General features: G+C 55.9%; 1 protein-coding gene and 1 long non-coding RNA gene across 3 annotated transcripts in view; one reads left to right on the plus strand and one right to left on the minus strand.

Moving 5' to 3' along the window:
- Nucleotides 1–2,331, minus strand: part of SLC6A6 (solute carrier family 6 member 6) — a 79,951-nt gene extending 77,620 nt beyond the window's left edge. For both annotated transcript variants that reach the window (XM_067755594.1, XM_067755593.1), the window contains exon 1: nt 2,043–2,331. The gene's annotated coding sequence lies outside the window, so the exon portion shown is untranslated. The remainder of the gene's footprint in view (nt 1–2,042) is intronic.
- A 12,699-nt stretch (nt 2,332–15,030) lies between these two features.
- Nucleotides 15,031–16,202, plus strand: LOC137233152 (uncharacterized). Its single transcript, XR_010947323.1, has 2 exons — nt 15,031–15,507; nt 16,058–16,202. It is a non-coding gene; the product is annotated as an uncharacterized lncRNA (long non-coding RNA).
- Nucleotides 16,203–19,402: the final 3,200 nt, after the last annotated feature.

The following is a 19,402-nucleotide window of genomic DNA, read 5'->3' on the forward strand; positions in this document are numbered from 1 at the left end:
CACAGGATGAGCTGGGAGGGAAGGGGCAGGGGAGGTGACTGTGGCTGCGCCACAGGTCAGTACAAGGACATCCCCGAAGGACAAGAGCTCGAGAGTGAGCCTTGGCCCTTGCCACATACCACAGTGACCTAGGACCTCGTGACACCCTCTAATCGGCAGCTCCGAAGCCGAGCCCGGCTTTACAGCTTACCACAGGCTTATTCAGCCTCATCTCCCTCAATCCCCTCAAGGACGCAGTGAGGCCGGCTTTGGCGTCCTTGCTGCCCAGACAGCGAAGCTGAGGTTCAAAGTGGCTGAGGGAATCACCCAAGGTCGCCTGCCGACTAAGACAGAGGCACAGTACTTGGACTCAGCTCCCTGGGGAAGAGCTCCTGCCTTTCGTTCTCAGCTTACCCCATAACCACTTTACTCCACCCATTTTACAGATGAGGAAACAGAGGACAAAAAAAGTTTGCCCAAGGTCAACAGGGGGCTGAGCCAGGCCCAAGACCTCTAGCCAGTCCCCCACTCCTACGCTATGATGGGTTCTCAGCCAGTGCCCTCGGGCCCCGTCCAAACGCCCCCAAAACCATCCTGATGAAATTCCTCCCCCCACTCCGCCCCCACACCTCACCTCCCTTGTGCCCACCCCACACTCCCCGGATGACTCCCTGGTCGAGAGGGAGGCAGGCGGTTGCTAAGCGCTCACCCGCTCTTTCCCATAAAAATAAACTCCTTCTGGCTGGGAGACTCTGGATGAGATCCCCTCCTTTCCAGCCAAGAAAAAATTAAAAAGAAATTTAAAAAAGATCTCCCCCATGACATTTATTTGAACATCAGCGGTGCCAAAGCATGGGCCAATTCACCCAAGTCCAAATGGAGCCACGTGCCTCTTAACCTCAGCCCCGAGACCCTCTGTTCAAGTGTCCGGGGGGTTACTGAGCTGATTTATTTCTCCAGGCAGGAAATGGGGGTCCAGGCTGCCTCCCAAGCTTTTGGGGCTGGTCTTGGGGGAGGCCAGGATCTGGCAGAGGCTGGGCAGTGACCAAAATAGCCAGGCCGGTGGCCCTGCCCAGCACACACCTCCCTCTGAGTGCCAGGGAGGGTAGCCCAGAGGTCCCCCTCCAGTCCAGGACGAAACCTCAGCGGCTGGAGGATGAAATCTCTGAGATCCTCTCTCTGGCTTTCCTAGTGGGAGGGGGACCAGAACCTCCAGCTCAAAAGAGGAACCCCCAGAAGGAAGGGAAAGGTCTAGAGATGGATGTGTCCTGCTCTCCCTGCCCGCTGTCCACTTGGCTCCCAGCTGTCCCTCGGGGCCTGGATCCTGCCACTGAAGGCTGCTGGACGTTGGCACTGCCACCTGCACGCTGCACACAGGCAGCACCCTTGGAGCCATGCCGCCCTGTCACCTCTACCCACTCAGCGCCTGCCCTGGAGAACCAGCTCTGGCTGTGTGGCCCTCTAGGCACCGGGGACACTCCCTCGGGTACAGTCGAGAGCACATGAGTGTCCGAAACCAGGGACCCAGAGACAGAGCCACACTCTGGGACACACACGTGCACAGCCACGTACTCGGAGATACAGCCACACACACACAGGTTCACACAGACACACTCCAGGACACACAAGAGCAAACATCTGAAGACACAGCCACACAGGTATCACAGACACACACTAGAACACACACATGTACAACTCAGGTCACAGAACAGCAGGCACACATTGGGACACACAAGTGCATGCTGCTGGGAACATGGAGAAACAGCCACCCTCAGAAACACACAGACACACACGGAGATACATGTAGACCCCCAGTGAGATCGAGACACCAAAAGAGACACACACAAACACACACACCTGGCTCCTGCACGAGAAGCCCGAGCCTCTTCGCCCGGGAAACAATAACAGCCCCGCAGGGGGACTGAGCGGGCGACCCTCCGTCCCTCCCTGGGTGGTGAAAGGGGCGCCGGAACGGGGTCCCTGGGCGGGGAGGAGGTCGGGGCTAGCTGGGGCGCGGGGATGGGGAGGGGGCTCCGCGCGCCCGGCTCCCTCTCCCTCGGTACCTGGGGCGGCCGCGTCGCTGCACTCGTCTGCGCTCGGTTCCGCTCACCGAGGGCTGCCAGCCGGCTCGATCTCTGGCCCGCGGGGTCCGCGCTCGGCGCTCCCTGTAGGCTGGGCTCGGCCTCTGAGCTCGTGGTCCTCGGGACTCGGCGCCGGCCAGCGAGCGGTGCTGCAGCCAGGACCCGAAGCTCGGCGCTGGCGGCGGCGCGGAGGAAGCGGTAATTTATAAGCGGCTTCTTCCTGACCTCGCGTGTCTGTTGTCTGAGCAGGCAGCTCTCAGCATCACCCATCCTGCTGGGTGGAAAAATACCAGCTTGGCCGGGGCGGGGGCGGGGCGGGGGCGGGGCCGGGCGCCAGCCCCGCCCCACACGCGGACACACACATACACACGCACACACACGCACACACACGCACGCACACACACCGCACACGCACGCGCGCTCGGGCTCGGACACAAAGAGCCCGGGCTCGCCGAGCGCGCGTGCACACACCCTCATGCGGCGGGCGAGCACTCGGTCCCCTGCCTACCCCCTTAAGAGCGCTCTTTCCGAGGAAACCGTTTACTCCAAACCCTGGAGCCGAGGAGTGAGTGCAGCGGGTCCTCAGCCCCCTCCTGTCTTCCGATTAGGAACGAGAGAGCCCACGACACCTACTCGCTCCCTCCCAACACGAGCCACCAAGCTCACCACTCGCCACCCACCTGGCTCATGGGGTGGGGCCAGGGCTCCTTGAGTGGTGAGGTCTGAAGCACTCCACTGCGTCTTCCTGGGCGGCATCCAGGTTCTCTGAGCCTCTGTATGCACCCCCCAACCCCCCCTCCCCCCCCAAAACCAGGCACAGCCACTCCACCCTCCCGCCTCACCCAGGCCGGAGGGTGGCCTGAGAAAGTGATGTGAAACCACCCCGGCTTCTTGGCTTTGCCCTGGCTGGCTGACCTTGGGGGACTACTCAGGCTCTCTTCCTTACCTCAGTTTCCTCATCTGTAAAATGGAAATATGAATAATGGAATTTATCTTCTCTGGCTTCTATGAAGACCCAAGGTTAACAGTGCAAAGAGCTCAGAAGAGCTCCCGGCACAGAAGTGCCAAGTGAGTGTCTATTTTTAAATGAAAATGGGGAATGTGGGACTTCCCTGGTGGCACAGTGCTTAAGAATCCGCCTGCCAATGCAGGGGCCATGGGTTCGAGCCCTGGTCCGGGAAGATCCCACATACCACGGAGCAACTGAGCCCGTGCATCACAACTACTGAGCCTATGCTCTGGAGCCCGCGAGCCACAGCTACCGAGCCCAAGTGCCACAACTACTAAAGCCCGCATGCCTAGAGCCGGTGCTCCGCAACAAGAGAAGCCACCACAGTGAAGAGCCCGTGCACCGCGATGAAGTGTAGCCCCCGCTCGTCGCAACTAAAGAAAGCCAGCGCGCAGCAAGGAAGACCCAACACAGCCAAAAATAAATAAAAATTTTTTAAAATGGGGAAAGTGCCATTATTCTTGTCCTTATTTGCATGAGCAGGTCCTCAGAGACCACGTTCCACATCCACGCCCTGGCCAGACCTGAGGGAAGTGCTTTGTGACTTCCAGCATGCCCTTCCCCTCTCTGAGCCCAGTGCTGGTCTCTCACTTTCTCTCACTCCGTCCCTGCACCTGGGAGGCTGTGTGCAGAGAACCTTTTAGATAGAGGTTGAAAGAAGAAATACCAAACAGGCCCCATAGAGTGCCATCCCATTGCCAGACCTGGCCCCGCCTGTATCCACCTCCTGAAAGCGCTGTGTAACCCCCTCTTTGGAGCGGCCCCAGAAGCGGCACACAGGGATGCGAGGAGCAGGATTTCGGGGGTGACCCTTCATCCCTCCCTGGTTTCCTCACTGAGGCTCCTGCTCTCTGGCTCCATCTTGACTTTCTAGAGGCTGCCCCCATGGCAGCTCCAGCCAAGCCAGACACTGGCACATACCCTCCTGCAACTTTCTCCAGAGCCTTCCCTGCCCTTCTCTGCTGGCCCGGGTGCCCCTTCCTCCAGGAAGCACCGAGGGACCGGCAGTGCCTCTAGCACCCCAGCCACCCCGGGTGGCATCTACTCTGGGCACTCAGCTCTCTCCTTTGAGTTCAGAGTACCCGCCCCCCCTTTTATAGGTGAGGAAAGCAAAGCTGGAGATCGAGCGACTGAGTCCCCACACCTGTCCCCTTCTCCTGATGTGTGTGAGGCTCCCCCGTGAGCTGAAGGAGCAGATGGCAAGCAAAAACTCCCCAGACCCCCTGTGTGTCACTGCACACAGCGCAAAGTGGCAGGTCACAGCGCAGGGAAGTGACCCTGGCGTTGAGGTTTGAACCACGAGGAGGCTGTGACTAAGCCAGAGGGTTGAGGGGAAGGGAGAGGGGGCGTGTTCCAGGCAGAGGAATCTGCTGTGCGTAGGCCTGCTGGCAGGAGTGGGGGGCCCTAAGCAAAGGAAACGTGGGCCTGAGGGCCACTGCAAGGGCAGTGGAGGCCACTGGACCTGTGATGGGGAGCGGCATGTCCACGGCTGCCATTTGGAAAGGCCTGTTGAATCGGCTGACCTCCAGGTGGGCCGGTGCAGTGCAGACGCTATCGGTGCAGGACCACGGATGAGGCCCTTTCAACCACCTGCCTTCTTCCTCTAGACCATCACCTCCACGAGGGACAGGGCCTTGCCCTTTGTGCCTCCATGGAGACCTGGGCCTGGCACACAGCAGGTGCTCAGCAAATGTTCGCTGCATTTATTTTAACGAACGCTTGTACGGCACTTAGCTACATGCCGGGCGCTGTACGACGCATTTAACTACCTTAACCTGCCGAGTCCTTGCAACCACCCTGTGAGGTTGGTACTATTAATCTCCCCCATTTTACAGAAAGGAAAGCTGAGCCACAGAGAAATTAAGTAACTTGCCCAAGGCCACTCAGCAGGCCATCTAGTTCCAGAGGCCACACTCTTAACTGAAGGGATTCTGGGGCCTTTAGTGGTTGCCAGACCGCAACCCAACCCCAGAGGGCAGGAGAGGGAGAGAGAGAGGAGGAGGAGGAAAGGCACCAGGAAATGCTCCAACCTCCACCCCAAGGCGAAGCAGCAAGAGGCAGAGAAGGGCCGGGCGAGGTGGGGAGAGCCAGCATGGAGGCCAGAAACCCCCAGGTTCCAGCCCCCTTCTGCTGGGACTTGGGCCTGCATGCCCGCTGGGCCTCAGTTTCCTCACCCATAATAGGAGATCTAGTCCGGCATCACTGAGCCATTGTGACAAGAGGTCTCAAACTTGCCGGGGCTGGTGCTTCTGCACTGAGTCCGGCTCCCAGATGTACTTCTTTGGCCTCCACTGAGCTTTAAAATATTTTGAGTTAATTGCCGTGAATGAAAGTTTGGAAGAGTTGACATTTTACAAACTTGAATGTCTGCTTTCTCTGGAAAAGGTGGCAAGATGAAGCCACCTCAGGGCACTTACCTACTGTCACTTGGAGCCGAGAGGCATCAACCACCCCCTCACATGGGGATGCGGCTCCCCAGGGGCCAGCCCCCACCCGGCCAGTTCCCTGCGAAGGGCTGAGTGTGAGACCCGGGTGTCCTTTGTGCACGTCCCTGTCCCCCTGCCAGAGTTGGGTGTCTGAAGCTCCAGGACAAGGCTGTGAGCACCAAGGAAGTGAACATGTTGGCAGGAGGAGGGACCTTCAAGGAAACCCAGGCAGAGGTTTACTTCAGAAGCCACATCCTGGCCTGAAATTCCTTGGGGACTAAACTCCTCCCATTCCAAGAACCGAAATCGATTGCGGGGAGAGCTCACGGAAGGCCCTGGACTCAAAGGCAGTGAATGAGATTTTGAAAAAGCTGCTCGATGATGCTTTTCTCAGCAGCTGGCAATAATAAAGTAAAATCGATCCAGGGCTTTGAACAAAACCCTTCGTCCCTTGCCAGGGAATAGTCCGTCTCATCCGTCTATCAGGCGATCAACAAGAGTTGCTGAAATACTGCTAGGGTCCAGCCATGCTGGGCCATCCGGCCAGTGCAGGGAGGCCCTGGCACCAGCCCTGCCGAGGGTCATCTGGCGCCTCCATGCCTCTCAGAACCTCATTCCCTGAAGAGAGGAAGGGATGGTGATGGAGTGGCCGAGTGGTCCCCATCCTGGTCACTTTCTCCCGGGCACGGCCGTGTCGACATCTCTGGATGTGGACGGACAGACGGTGGCACCATAGAGGCCTTATTGGCACATCTAGCCTCAGCAATCTGCTTCCCGCCCACCCACCCTCCTCCTATCTGCTGCCAAATCCCGGCTTCATCTCTCAGGGGCTGTGGGACCCAGAGGGAATCGTGTAACCCTGTGCCTCAGTTTCCCCATTTGTCAAACCAGACTGGTCACAACCCCTATGCCATGTTGCTGTGAGGAGTAAGTGGAGGCTCACACAGGGCGCTGCACACAGTCTAGCCTTTGGTTAACCAGGCGCTTGCCTACCCTCCCGCCTGCGTGTCTTGGGCTTTTCTACCTCCCGGCCTTCGCCCACACCTTTCCCTCCCCCATGCTGTTCCTTCCCCCAAAGCGCTTTGCCCATTGCCCTCCAGCAGCCTGGATCTCAGCCCGACTGGGAGCACCCAGTAGGCAGGGGTCCCTGGCAGTGCCCAGCACAAGGCCGGAGCACAGAGGATCCCAGGAAGCCCTTGCCTGGATGCGGTCTGTGGGTGGCAGGCCTCCAGGGTGCCCTTCCCCCTCTCCCTTGGTGGGAACAGCAAATCTGCCCCAGGGAAGGGGACAGTGTCAGTGCAGGAGACAAACCTGTGGGGAGGGAACACGTGCGCCTGTGTATTCACTCACCACGCAGCTCAGCTGTCCAGGTTCTCAGCTCCCCAGGCCAGGCCACCCTCATCTCCCTCTGGTGACTGCAGGCCTCCTCCCTGTGTCCCCTCCCACCCGGCCCATCTCCACTCGGCAGCTGGAGGGATCCAGGACTCTCCTCCATGGCTGGTGAGGCAGGAATGGCACAGAGACTGCAGAAAACAGTTCAGCAATTTCTCATAAGGTTAAAAATCCACTTAAACGATCTGCCAGCAATTCTATGCCTCGGCATTGACCGAAGAGAAATGAAAACAGACGCCCACGCAGGACTGTACAAGCATGTGAATGGCAGCACTATTCGCAAGGGCCTAAAGACGGAACATCCATAGGAGGGCTGTGCAAAATAGACAAACAGATGGACTCCTGAGAGGCCCCAAAGCAGGGGCGATCGCCGAAACACCAGGCACCACACACCACCGTTTAAATGGCCATTTATATGGACTCTAAATCAGGAGCGCGAAACTATGGTCTTGGAAATAGGAGCAGTGGTTGCCCCTGGGGCGGCAGAGGGGCTGGCTGGAAGGACCACCTTCTGCGTTGGAATGGTGCCATCTCCTGATCTGGTGAAGCCCCCTCAGGTGTGTACATCTGCAAACACCCACACACGTTAGATCTGAACGCATCACTCAATGCGATGAATACCTCAGGAAAAATCAAATGGAAGAGCCCCAGAGCCCCTGAGTTTTTCCTGCTTTGAACCAGCCCATGCCCTGCCCGCTGGCCCCATGCCCACACTCCTCACAGCCTCTGAGACCCGCCCCCCAGCTCTGTCACTCACCTCTTCCTCCCCTCCAGCCACACACACAGCCCTTCAGGCCTCCCTCAAACCCCAGACTCCTTCGCTCAGGGTCTTTGCTGGCTGCTCCCCCTCCCGGAATACTTTCCCCCCAGCCCTTCCCGGGCTGGCCCCTTCCCCTCATTTAGGCCAATGTCTCCTCCCTGGTTATATTTTCACCCTGACTCAGAGAACCATGTCAATGTACCTTGATCGCTTTTATGTCCACCTGTTCATATCTGCTTCCACATCTGGGCTGCCTGCTTCGCACAGCAGGGCTGAGTTAGCTGGGTCCCAGGGCCTAGAGCAGTGCCTGGCCCTTGGTAGGTGCCCCCAGACCTCTGCTGAACAAATGAATGGGACCGTAGCCGCCTACAGATGCCTCGCCACCCCTGTGCCGGGTACCCCCTCCTACACACTTAGGTCCACAAACTAACCGTTTGTGTAGCTGGGGTTAAAGCCCCTCCCTCCCCCATCTTCAGGGCTGTGCATTCAACCCCACATGGAAGCCCCTCCCCGGAGAGAGCTGGATCAAAGCACCAGCGATCTTTAATGGCTCTGTAGCCCTGAGGGCCTCTGCTTCTCAGTGCCTTGGTCTCCCCATCTGTGGCATGAATGGCTAGCCAAGGCGACCTAGGTCGGATCCTCAACTGTGAAGTGCATACAGTCTCCTGGGCACGGGTTCACAGGCAGATTCGACGGCACCGTCCTGCATGGGGTCTGACGTTCTGAATTTCTGATGTGCTCAGATGCCCCTGCTCCCCAGACCACGCTTTGAATCGTGAGAGTACAGAGGGGAGGCTCTCAAAGTGTGGCCCCCAGACCAGCAGCAGTGCCTGGGAACCTGTGAGGAAAGCCCAGTCCCAGGCCACGCCCCGCCCTCCCGAATCTGGAATTCTGGGTCAGGGCCAGCAATTGTGTCTCCCCAGCCGTCTGCCGGGCACTGCCGAGAGCAGAACTGGTTCTCAATCTCGGTGCCCAACCCCATCACCCGGGAAGCTTAAAAAATCTTTCTATCCGGGTCCCACCCTCCCTCCAAAATCCTAATTTAATAGGAAATGAGGCTTTTTTTTTTTTAATGACGTTCTCCAGGCAATCTGAATGTCTCGTCAGAGTGGAGGATCCTTGATCCAGAGGGTGCTGGGCCTCTGGGAGCATCACCGTCTCCCAGACATACCCAGGCAGGCCTAATTCCTCTGCATTCCTGCCTAGGCCTCTCGCTGGCTGCCTTCTTATATTTGGTTATTTTTCCCTCCCTCCCCAAACACAACAATTCAAAATATTCCCAGCTCCCAGACAATAAACAAAGCTGAGGAGGCAAGCTCCCTGACTGTTTTGTTCCCACTTATGGCCTGATCCAAGACTGGCTTGATTGGGCCCTCAGGACTGGTCATCTGAGCCAGACAGGGTGGGCCCCTGGCATGCCAGCCGCCCCAGCTCCACTCCTGGAATCCCAGAATCCATCAGCTCTAGGTGACCCCAGGCGCCCTCCGTGGCCACTTCTCCGGGGAAATGGAGGCTCAGAAAGGACAAGTGATTTGTCCCAGGACACACAGCAGTGCCGAGAAGGCCCCTCTTCTCTGTGATTTCTGGCTGTAGGGCAGATGTGTGGGCTCTAGGGGTCAGAGAGACGTGTGTTTGGTTCTAGGCTCTGCCCCTTACCAGCTGTGACCTTAGGCAAGGGACCAGTCCCTAACTGAACCTCAGTTTGTCCATCTGTAAAATGAGGATGGCACTAGAGCCCCTTCCAGGGCTACTGGGAAGGTCAGGGCTTGTACAAGGTGAGTCCTTATGATTTCATCATTCTGATTCTTTTTGCCAAGTTGGCAAAGCCAGCTGGCATGAGCAAGTGAGAAGCCCATGTGGAGGACGGTGGGAAAGGGAGATATAGGAGGTTATCTGTCAGATCTCAGATGCCTGACCTGGGGTAGGAGGCTCGTTTTAGAGGACGGGAAGGGAAGAGACAGGTCTAGGTCTAGATTGCCAAGGGGGATCCTAGTCAGGCCCTGGGGTAGGAGAGAAGCCAATGCCCTTCTTGTGCAAGGGGGGGAACCGAGGCAGTGAGGGCGGAGGTGGCTGCCACATGGGCCCTGAACCTGGTCTCCAGGGGTGTTATCATCGCTTGTGCTTAGACGCTATTTGCTATTTTTAAGCCTGGTCTTCTCCACTTGTGTATAGAAAGCCTTGGGCCCAGCACATTCCTTAATTTGACAAATGCATTGTCCTCTATGGGTCGGCAGTTGAGAAAACAGAGATGACACCAGGCCATTCCTCACACTGGTGGGGCTGCCCCCAGGCTTCAAAGAGACCCACATGTATCTGTCTTGATATTGACAAATTACACATCAAGCAACTGCGCTCTTAACTAGAAGCTATCCTGCTCTCTCACCTTGGCAGGTGTATTTTCATGGCGACCCAGGGGCCAGGTTTGAATAAAAATTTCTCAGTCTCCTTGGAGTTCTATACCTCAAGTGGGGGCAGGGGAGAACCCATCCTCCGCCTGTGGCCATGGCTGGTGGCCCCCCTCACCCCTCTCCTGCCACCCCTGGCTCTGCCCTCACCCTTGAGCAGCTTGGCACACTCACCTATATGGACAACCCGGACTCCCATTCCACCTCAGCCACACCCGCACTCCCTCGCGGAGCCCCGCTTGTCCACCCTCGGGCCTGGTGCACACCGTGGACCTCTCCACCCTCAAGTGGATGGATGGGGGAGGGGCTGACACTGGAGCACTCGGGGCTGGGGTACTGTAGCGTGCCGGCTCCGTATGTACACCTCCCTTTGACCCTGCAGAACCCTCATTCTGGGGGAAGGTGTGCAGCAGGGGAGGGTCCCAGAGAGGTCCTCTGAGGTGTGTGCCCCTCTGTCTGGGGCAGTAACAGTATGGCCTGCACACAGTTGATGGGAAGATGAAATGGGTTAATGCAGGAACAGGACTCGCTCATGAAGAGGCACAATTAGTATTATGGCTGGTGATGTTGAAAACTCCCATGGCAGTTGAGGTTTGGCAGAGAAACCAGGAGCTTGCAGCCTGGCAGATGGAGAAAATCAGTGTTTACTGAGCTTCTGCCATGTGCCAGGCACTGAGTCAAATGCTCACAGACATGACCTCAGAGGAAGGGACCCATTTCACAGATGAGGAAACTGAGGCTCAGAGATAATGAGCCACCCGCCCAAGGCCACACAGTGGAGCTGGGATTTGAACTCAAGTGTATCAGATTCTACGTTCTAAGCCTTGCTCCTTCACAGGGGCCATAGCAGGCAATGGAAGCTAAGAGATGAAGAGAGAGAAGCAGAGGGAGAGGGAAGAGGGTGGCCACCTGGTCAGACGAGGGGGAAAGAGATGCCTGGTTTGGGGATGGGCCCCATGACCTCCATTGTTTAGCATGTGACTATATGTAACAGGACAAGGACGGCTGCCTGCATCGACCCTGATTTTCAATACGGACAGTCTAATGAAGCAAGAAGTAAAAAAATCTTGTGATCATCACGTGAATTATAACCCTCGGTGTGAGCCAAGTTTTGCTCAGGTCCAACTGCCTTGAAGTATAGTAATAATTCTGCATGGCCTTCACTTGGCTACAACTGCTATGGGATTAGGACACACAGGCTGAGTCTGTTTGCTTGGCCTTCAGAGCTTATTGCCCCTACTCTGTGTCCCTGTGCTTGGTCAATGGCCACCCGAGCATGACCCAGGGCTGCTGGATGGGACCAAGAAGTCTCTCACATGTAATTTCCTGGAAAGCACATAGGAGTTCGGTTCAAATCCAACCTTGGCCACCAACACTGTGTGACCTTGGACAAATCACTGAAGTTCTCTGGGCCTCAGTTTCCTCAAACATAAGAGGAGGATGGGCTTGGTGGGGGATGGCCACCCCTGAAATTCTAATCATTGGACACATCTCAGGATGAGACATTTTCGGGTAATAAGGGAGTTTTCTCTCTTCAATTCTCATTTCCTCCCTCTGATATGTGGAGACGTCTCTGCTGGGGGCTTGTGTGTCTTCAATGCCCTCTGTCAACTGTTCGTCTTCTTTTCCAACAAAGACATCCCCAGATCAGAGCCGTCAGGCAACTTCCTCCAGCTAGATTAGCCAGTTTTCATTGTCTTTACTTTTAAAGCACCTACTATTTATGGAAAGGATCATGGTCTTCCATTTCTAGCAGCGATGGGAGATTTACTTTTCAGCAAAATGTGTGCTTTTTAGCAAAATGTGTTGTTTAAAAACGAGTCTGTTTGAAGGAAAAAAATTAAATGAGTAATGCTTTAGGAGGTATATTAGTTTCCTAAGGTTGCCGTAACAAAGTACCACAAACTGGATGGCTTAAAAACCACTAAAATGTTTTCTTTCACATTTCTGGAGGCCAGAAGTCTGAGATCAAGGTGTCAGCAGGGCTGTGCTCCCTCTGAGGCTCTGGGCAGAAACCTTCCTTGCCACTTCCTAGCTTCTGGTTGTTCCTATCAATCTTTGCCGTTTCTTGGTTTGCTGCTGTATTTCTCCCATCTCTGCTTCGGGGGTCACCTGGCCTTCTTCCCATGTGTCTCTGAGTTCACATGGCCACCCTCCTCTGCAGCCAAATATCCCTCTTCTTCTTCTTCTTCTTTTTTTTTTTAATGTATTTATTTAGCCTGCACCGGGTCTTAGTTGCAGCATGCAGGCTTCTTAGTTGTAGCGTGCGGGACCTTTAGTTGTGGCATGCGTGTGGGACCTAGTTCCTTGACCAGGTATGGAACTGGGCCCCCTGCATTGGGAGTGTGGAGTCTTACCCACTGGACCACCAGGGAAGTCCCCAAATTTCCCTCTTCTTATAAGGACCCTGGTCACATTGGATAAAGGCCACCCTAATGTCCTCATCTTAAACTTGATGACATCTGCACAGACTCTACTTCTGAATAAGGTACTGGGGGTTAGGATTTCAACATATCTTTTCTGGGGACACAGTTCAACCCATAAGTGAGTTGTAGCAAAAGAAAAACTTGTACAGGGAGACCTACTTGACAAAGATTTGGGGAACTCTGCCCAGGACATAGGAGCACAGGAAAGGGAGCCAGGGGGCCAGGGTCCTGCCCCAGCCCTGCCCTCGTGACTGGGGGCACCTTGGGCAATCCCATCATACCTCTCTGAGCCTCGGTTCCCTGGGGTTTTCAAACTGGGTTCCTCAGAGTCTCAAGGGGACCTGGGGAGGGTTGGTGGCAAAGGTCAAAGGGGGCAGGACCCCAGATCCCCTACATCACCATCACTTGCCTCCAACCATTACAGGGACAGTGGCAAAATATTCTGTTTGACAAAAAGCCACCAAAATAACTTAAAAACACTTAAAACCCATTGGGTTATCGGATTGTGGGACGCCTCCCAGCCCGACACATGCTCATTTGATTTGATTTGATTTTTTATAAATTTATTTATTTACTTATTTTTGGCTGCGTTGGGTCTTCGTCGCTGCGCGCGGGCTTTCTCTAGTTGCGGAGAGCGGGGGCTACTCTTTGTTGCAGTGAGCGGGCTTCTCATTGTGGTGGCTTCTCTTGTTGCGGAGCACAGGCTCTAGGCACGTGGGCTTCAGTAGTTGTGGCACGTGGGCTCACTAGTTGCAGCTCATGGGCTCTAGGGTGCAGGCTCAGTAGTTGTGGTGCACGGGCTTAGTTGCTCTGCGGCATGTGGGATCTTCCCGGACCAGGACTCGAACCCGTGTCCCCTGCGTTGGCAGGCGGATTCTTAACCACTGTGCCACCAGGGAAGTCCCCATGTGTTGATTTTAATTTATTCCCCTCCCTTGGTCTTGCTGCTCCCTTTTCTCTGGGAAGAAAGAGCCTCTTTGCACAGATTTCGCCCTCAGGAAGGTCCCGGTCTCAAATCTACCCCCTGAACCCCACCAAAGAAGAACCCAAGGAGGCAGCTCGCCCTTGCTCCAGCCCACCCGGGACCTTTCCGTTCCCTTAAGTTGCCGTTGAGTGTCTTCCTGCCTTGAGGAGTTGGTGCCCACTGTCCCCTCTGCTGGGAACCTTCTTCCTCCCCTTTCTTACCCAGTCAGTTTGCTCAAGCTTGGTCCCGCCCTCGGAGAAGTATTCCCTGACCCTCCTAAACCAGCGAAGCCCCTTCCCTGTTTTATAATCTCTAGAATATGGTTCATCCCTGCCTATGCATCAGACTCACCTTGGAAGCGTTTTTTAAATGCTGTTCCTGGGGACCCACTTCCTGAAACTTGATTCCTTTGGTCTGGTGTCAGGTGCGAGAATCTGCATTTTAACCTGCTCCCCACCTCATTCTAACATGCAGCCAGGACTGAGAACTGCTGAGGAATAATTACGATGATCCGAAGGACCCCTTATCTGTGCTTCTCACAGCCATCAATTTGTTGAAAAATGAAATTGAGAAAAAAAAAAACTGATTTAGTGGGAAAACTTGAAATCCTATGAAGCTGTCTGGAAACTTGAGCCCAGGTGCCTTGAATAGTCAAGCTCCACCGTAGAAAAATCAGTCTGATGGATGCGGGCTGCTCCAGCCCCGAGGGGTGACGTGTACTATGTGGTATAGGCATCACATCGCTTTTCTAATCCCCAGTCACATTGGGGCTCGGGCCTTGGAGAGAGGACTGAGGGCCCTAGGCTATAGCTGGTGACGGCTACCATTTCTGGACAATGTTGCATCTGCCCAGCCCAGAGTGAAGCACTTTATGTGCTTGTCTTCCTGAATCTTTGTCACCTTCCTGTGAGGAAAGCATCATCTTCAATCCCATTTTACAGAGGAGGAAACCGAGGCCCAGAGAAAGCAGTAGCTTGCCCAAGGCCTGACCCTTACTGGGAAGCAGGAAGGCTGGGCTCTACACAGGCAGACTCCAAAGCCTCATTTTTCTCAGGCTTGGCCCTTAGGACACCCACAGGGGAAACACCAAGGGCTCTTGTCAGTGGCACCTGTGTGCCCTGCTAGTCTGGGCAGGAACCATTGCCGGTCATCAGATGCCTGGGCCTGGCACATGCTGGCTACTCAGATTCCCAGTGGGCTGGGCCAGCAAGGCTGGAGCCAGGCAGTCGGGTGGGGAGGCCACTGTGCTCCCCTCCCTTGGAGGGAGGCCTGCACTTGGAGCGGTGCCCTGCTGCTTTGGCCACCCTTCAAACCTCGGGACGGATTTAGTGTCCTTAATCCTCCTCTTGAGTCAAGCGCCTGCTTGTCACCGGCCTGCCTGGGACCCCTCTGAACAGCCTCTTCGGTGAGGCCTGCCTTTCCGAGCTCAAAGGCCCACAGGTCTGTGTCTTTGGGAGGGTCAGTGGGCTGGAGTCCACCCGGCTGTTTTGTCACTACGAGCCTCCTTTGTAAAATGAAGACTGTCTCCGCAGCAGATTGGCAGATGACCCTGATGCTGTGTAGTCCTCCCCATTAAGAGGTCGGGTCTGCTGCTACCGCCATGATTCGGGGCTGCCCTGTGACTTGCTCAGGCTAATAGAATGCAGCGGGAGTGACGATGTGCCGGTTTCAAGTCTGGGCCATGAGAGGCCTTACAGCTTCTGCTCTTGCTGTCTCAGAACCTTTCCCCTGCCACATGAAAAAGCCCAGCTAGCCCACTGGCAGATGAGAGACCATGTGGAGAAGCCCACCAGCTTACCATAGACTCAGGCCAACAGAGAACCACCCAGCTGAGCCAAGCCCAAATTGCTAACCCATGAAATTGTGAGCCAAATAAGTCGCTACTATTTTAAGCCACTTAGTTTCCAGATGTTTGTTACGCAGCTAGAGCTAACTAATACCTCCTCTTCCAATCCTCTTTGGCTGGGGAGGAGTAAGGAACACTTTGGACAGTGCCTACCACAGAGAGGATGCCCACTAAGTGCTGGTCTTCTCCTGCTCCTGCGTCAAAGGTGAAAGAAAGAAGGTGAGGCCTCTTGTGGGGTTGGTGATTTTTACCACCAATTTCATCTCACCTGAGATTAGTTCCCTTCTCCATGTCTTAGTTATAGAGGGTCTCCTGTTGGTGGCTTGGGGTTAGGTACCCTTCATGCCCTCCTTGACTAGTGTTTTAGATCCCAGGGAATCCATGGGAACACCCAAGAGAGAGCATGTTGAGAGAGAAGGGAACCCCAGCCTTGAAGGAGTGGACCTCAGAAGAGGAGCTCATAAAGGGGCCTGAAGACGAGTGGGGGCGATTGAGGGAAGAGGGCATGTCCTGGGAGCCCAGGGAAGAGCATGGGAATCATGAAGGAGGAGGAGGGGTTAACCGAGTCAGTGGAAGAGGATTGACAGTGACAACTGGATGTGTCCACCTGGAGGCCAGCCATCAATGGCCCTGGAGATGGGATTCTGTGGAGTGCAGGGGATGGAAGTCTGAGCACAGTGGCTCAGGGAGTGAGCTGGTGAGCAAGGGAAGGCATGCAGTGTGGACGTATTATGTTCCCCAATATTCTCTTATGTATGCATTTCTTCAGTTCTATTAGGAGCACCTCCTATGCCCCGACGGTCTGGGGGATACAGAAGTAAACAGTACAGTCTACATCTTCAAGAAACGTGAGATCCATGAAGAGACACAGAGACCATGGACAAATGAATAAATGAACCAATGAATGAGTGAAATCTTCTTGGGTAAATGCCCCCAAGGGCTAGCCTTTCGCCCCAGCATAGCACTGGGGCCCAGCACACAGGCTCTGGGGTAGGACAGCCCCAGCTCTCATACGTCCAAGCTGTGTGACCTTGGGCAAATGACCTCACCTCTCTGGGCTATGGCCTCTTCCCCTGTGCAGTGGAGCTGTGGTAGCTTCAGACTCTTTGGGCAGAAGGAGCAGGGGGACCTCGAGGAGGGAGGGCTCAGTGATCAGCATGTGGGTGGGAGAGGCTCCCCTTGGCTGGCGGATCCCCCAGGGAGCTGTGAGTTTGATCTTTTTGTTTTCGTGAAACACACCTGACCAGGTGAATACCTGTTTTTTTTTGTTTTCTGTTTTTTTTTAAGAAGGGGAAAAGAAAAAGGGGGAAGAGTTGTCTGTGGAGTGGAGGAAGGAAGGTGAGGGGCACGAGGGACACAGGACAGGGTAACGGTGGCGGGAAGGCCCCTGAGCCCTGCCCGAGTGCAGCTCCTATTCTCAGCTCTCCGACCGACCGCGTTAGTTCATTTAATCCTCACGGAAGCCCAGCGAGGCAGGTGCTGTGATCGTCTGCACTTTGCCAACAGGGAAATGAAGCAATCCGCCCTGTGTGACAGAACCTGGGAGGACTGGAATTCCAGGACTGGAATCCTGGCGGCCTGATTCCAGAGCGGTGGGGGCAGGGGGTGGCTGTCTGAGCAGACAGAGCCTGGGTTGAGGAGCTCGCAGCCTTGGGTTGGGGCCCGGAACTGCCACAGACTTGCTGCGGGACCCTGGCCCTCTTCGGACCTTGGTTACCCTACCTGTGCCAGAAAGGGGCTAAGCCCAGCCATCTTGAACTCCTAGAGGGTCCCCTCTCTTGGCCTCTTCCTGATCCTCACTGGGGCTTAAATGCCCCATCAGTCCCTGTCCCCAGGCCATGGGGATGCAATGCCCAAGGCCTGTCCCTGACTCAGGCCCTGCCTCCTGCCCGGCCTCTGCCAGAACCCTCCTCACTGGCTCACTTCCACTTGAGCTCCCGGGGAAAAGCCAACTCACATGTCACTCTCTTGCTAAAGAACCTTCAGTGGCTCCCTATTGCCCTTCGAATGATCAAATCCCTCAGCCCAGCCCTCAAGTTCTCATAAGCCTACCTCTCCACCGGGACTGCCAGCTGCCTCCCCTAAACTCTTCTGACCGGCCACATGAAAGGATTCTCCTTCCTTTAGGCTTTTCCCACTGTTATGCCTTTGCTTCAGCAGCCCCTCTGTGGGTCCACCCCCCTATTCCCCAGGCCAAGCAGAGGGCTCCTCCTGAATTAGGGGACAGAGCTTGGTAATTTGTCTCACCATTGTGCATTTTGTGCAATTACTCCTGTGCTCCTTGAGGCTGGGGGCAGAGTCTGGCCCTCTTTGTACCCCCTGCACCCCCTCCCCAGGCTCACGGGGAGGATGGAACAGTGGTGGGCTCTCAGCCCAAGAAGCCATAGGAGACAAGCCTCAGTGGAGTCCCAGTGTCCTAACAGGGGACTATCAGGCAGCAGAGACTTAGCATCTAGGCCTAAGGGGCCTCCAAACCTAGGCGAACCTGAGAAGCCGGCAACCCCCCCATCCTGCACCCAAAGCATCTCAGAAGACGCCAGCCAGAGGCTTACCTGAGGCCGTTGTTGCCAACGGTGGTTCTGCTGCGAACAGCTGTACCCTGTGCCAATTTCCATGACTGATAGAACTGCATCAGTCAGCAGTGGAAGGAAATCCTCAGCTCACTGCCGACTCCAGGTACTTCTTCCAAGTGGGAGGTTTCCTTGAGACCAAAATTGGTGTGCCCTGGGGTTGGCAGGAGGCGCCTGGCACCAAGCCTGTCTTCTTGGCCTCCAGGAAGCTCAGATCCCTCTGCCTGGCCAGAGGGAAGAGGCACTCTTAGAAGGGAGCTGGGGCTGGGAGATGAGGCTGGGACAGAGACAGGGATGGGGGACCCGAGAGGTGGCCCAGAGGTGGGCTGGAGGTGGGTGAGGTCATCAGAGGCCACTGCAGGTCCCTTGAGCTGGGCTGGCCTGACTCAGCCGGGCTTCAGGCACGCGGTCACATGACAGCTGGGGCAAAGGCCCCGATTTCCAGGACACCGCGGCCAGGCCCCTTCCCTAGCTGTGTGTGGTGGAGGAGGCTTTTCAAATAACGCGACCCTCACAGGGGGCTGCAGGAATTCAGTGCGACGAGAAGCAAGTGCAGTTCTCAGTACAGGGCCCAGGCAGGGGAGGCCCCCATGAGCAGGCGCTGTTAGAACTTCAGTCCTCGTGAGAGCCCCACGAGGCGGGGGCACTGCAGATGCCACTTCACAGATGAGGCCCAATCCCCCGGAAGTCGAGACTTTCTCCCCAAAGCAGTGGCCCCCGACTGTCCTCTCCACGTGCGCAGCTCTGTGTCAGCCTCTGCCACAGTCTCCTAGCCTCCATCTCACCCCTCTAGTCCTCCTCTCTCAGCTCGCTCTGCAAGGCTCGGCCCCCAGAACCTTCGGTGGCTCCCCGCTACCTGCAGAACAGAGAACAGCCCCTCCTTTGGTGCTCCAGGAGGCCTTGACATCTGGCCACACCCTCCTTCCAGGTCTCCCCCTCCTTGGTGCCCAGATGTGCCCTCTGCTCTGCCCCTCCTTGCCCTGGTCACTCTGTTCTCTTCATCTGACACTTTGTCCAGTCCCTGCTGAACACCCTCCATTCTCCAGGCACCATCGAGGGCCACCCCCTCCGGGAAGCCTGCTGCATTTCCCAGTCCCAAGGAACCCCCAGCTCCTGGACGTCCGTGACATTTTTCCCACCCTGCCCTTGCAGCTTCTGTACTTACAGGGGATTTGGAGTTGGACCAGCCAAGACTCAGTAAGTCATTCTGCCTCTCTGATCCTCCATTTGCCCATCTGTAAAATGGAACTTGAGACTACCAGCTGCTCCCTTGGCCTGTTGGAAGAATGAAAAGAAGGCACAGATGCAAAATGAGCTTTGTCATCTCCAAGTTCCAGACACGTGGGAGAACCACCCCGGCGTGGTCTCCCCGGTAGCCACCCCCCGTGGCCAAGAGGACTCTGCTTTAGGGGGAGGGAGCACAAGCCTCCCCATTGCCCATGGCCAGTGACAGGTCTGGGGTGGGTGTGCCACCAGGTTCTGGCCAATGAAACGTAAGAGAGAGTCTGCTGAGGGGCTTTTGGGAAAGGTTTTCCTCATGGGGA

This window comes from Pseudorca crassidens, chromosome 10, assembly GCF_039906515.1.
Source record: "Pseudorca crassidens isolate mPseCra1 chromosome 10, mPseCra1.hap1, whole genome shotgun sequence".
Classification (NCBI taxonomy): domain Eukaryota; kingdom Metazoa; phylum Chordata; class Mammalia; order Artiodactyla; family Delphinidae; genus Pseudorca; species Pseudorca crassidens.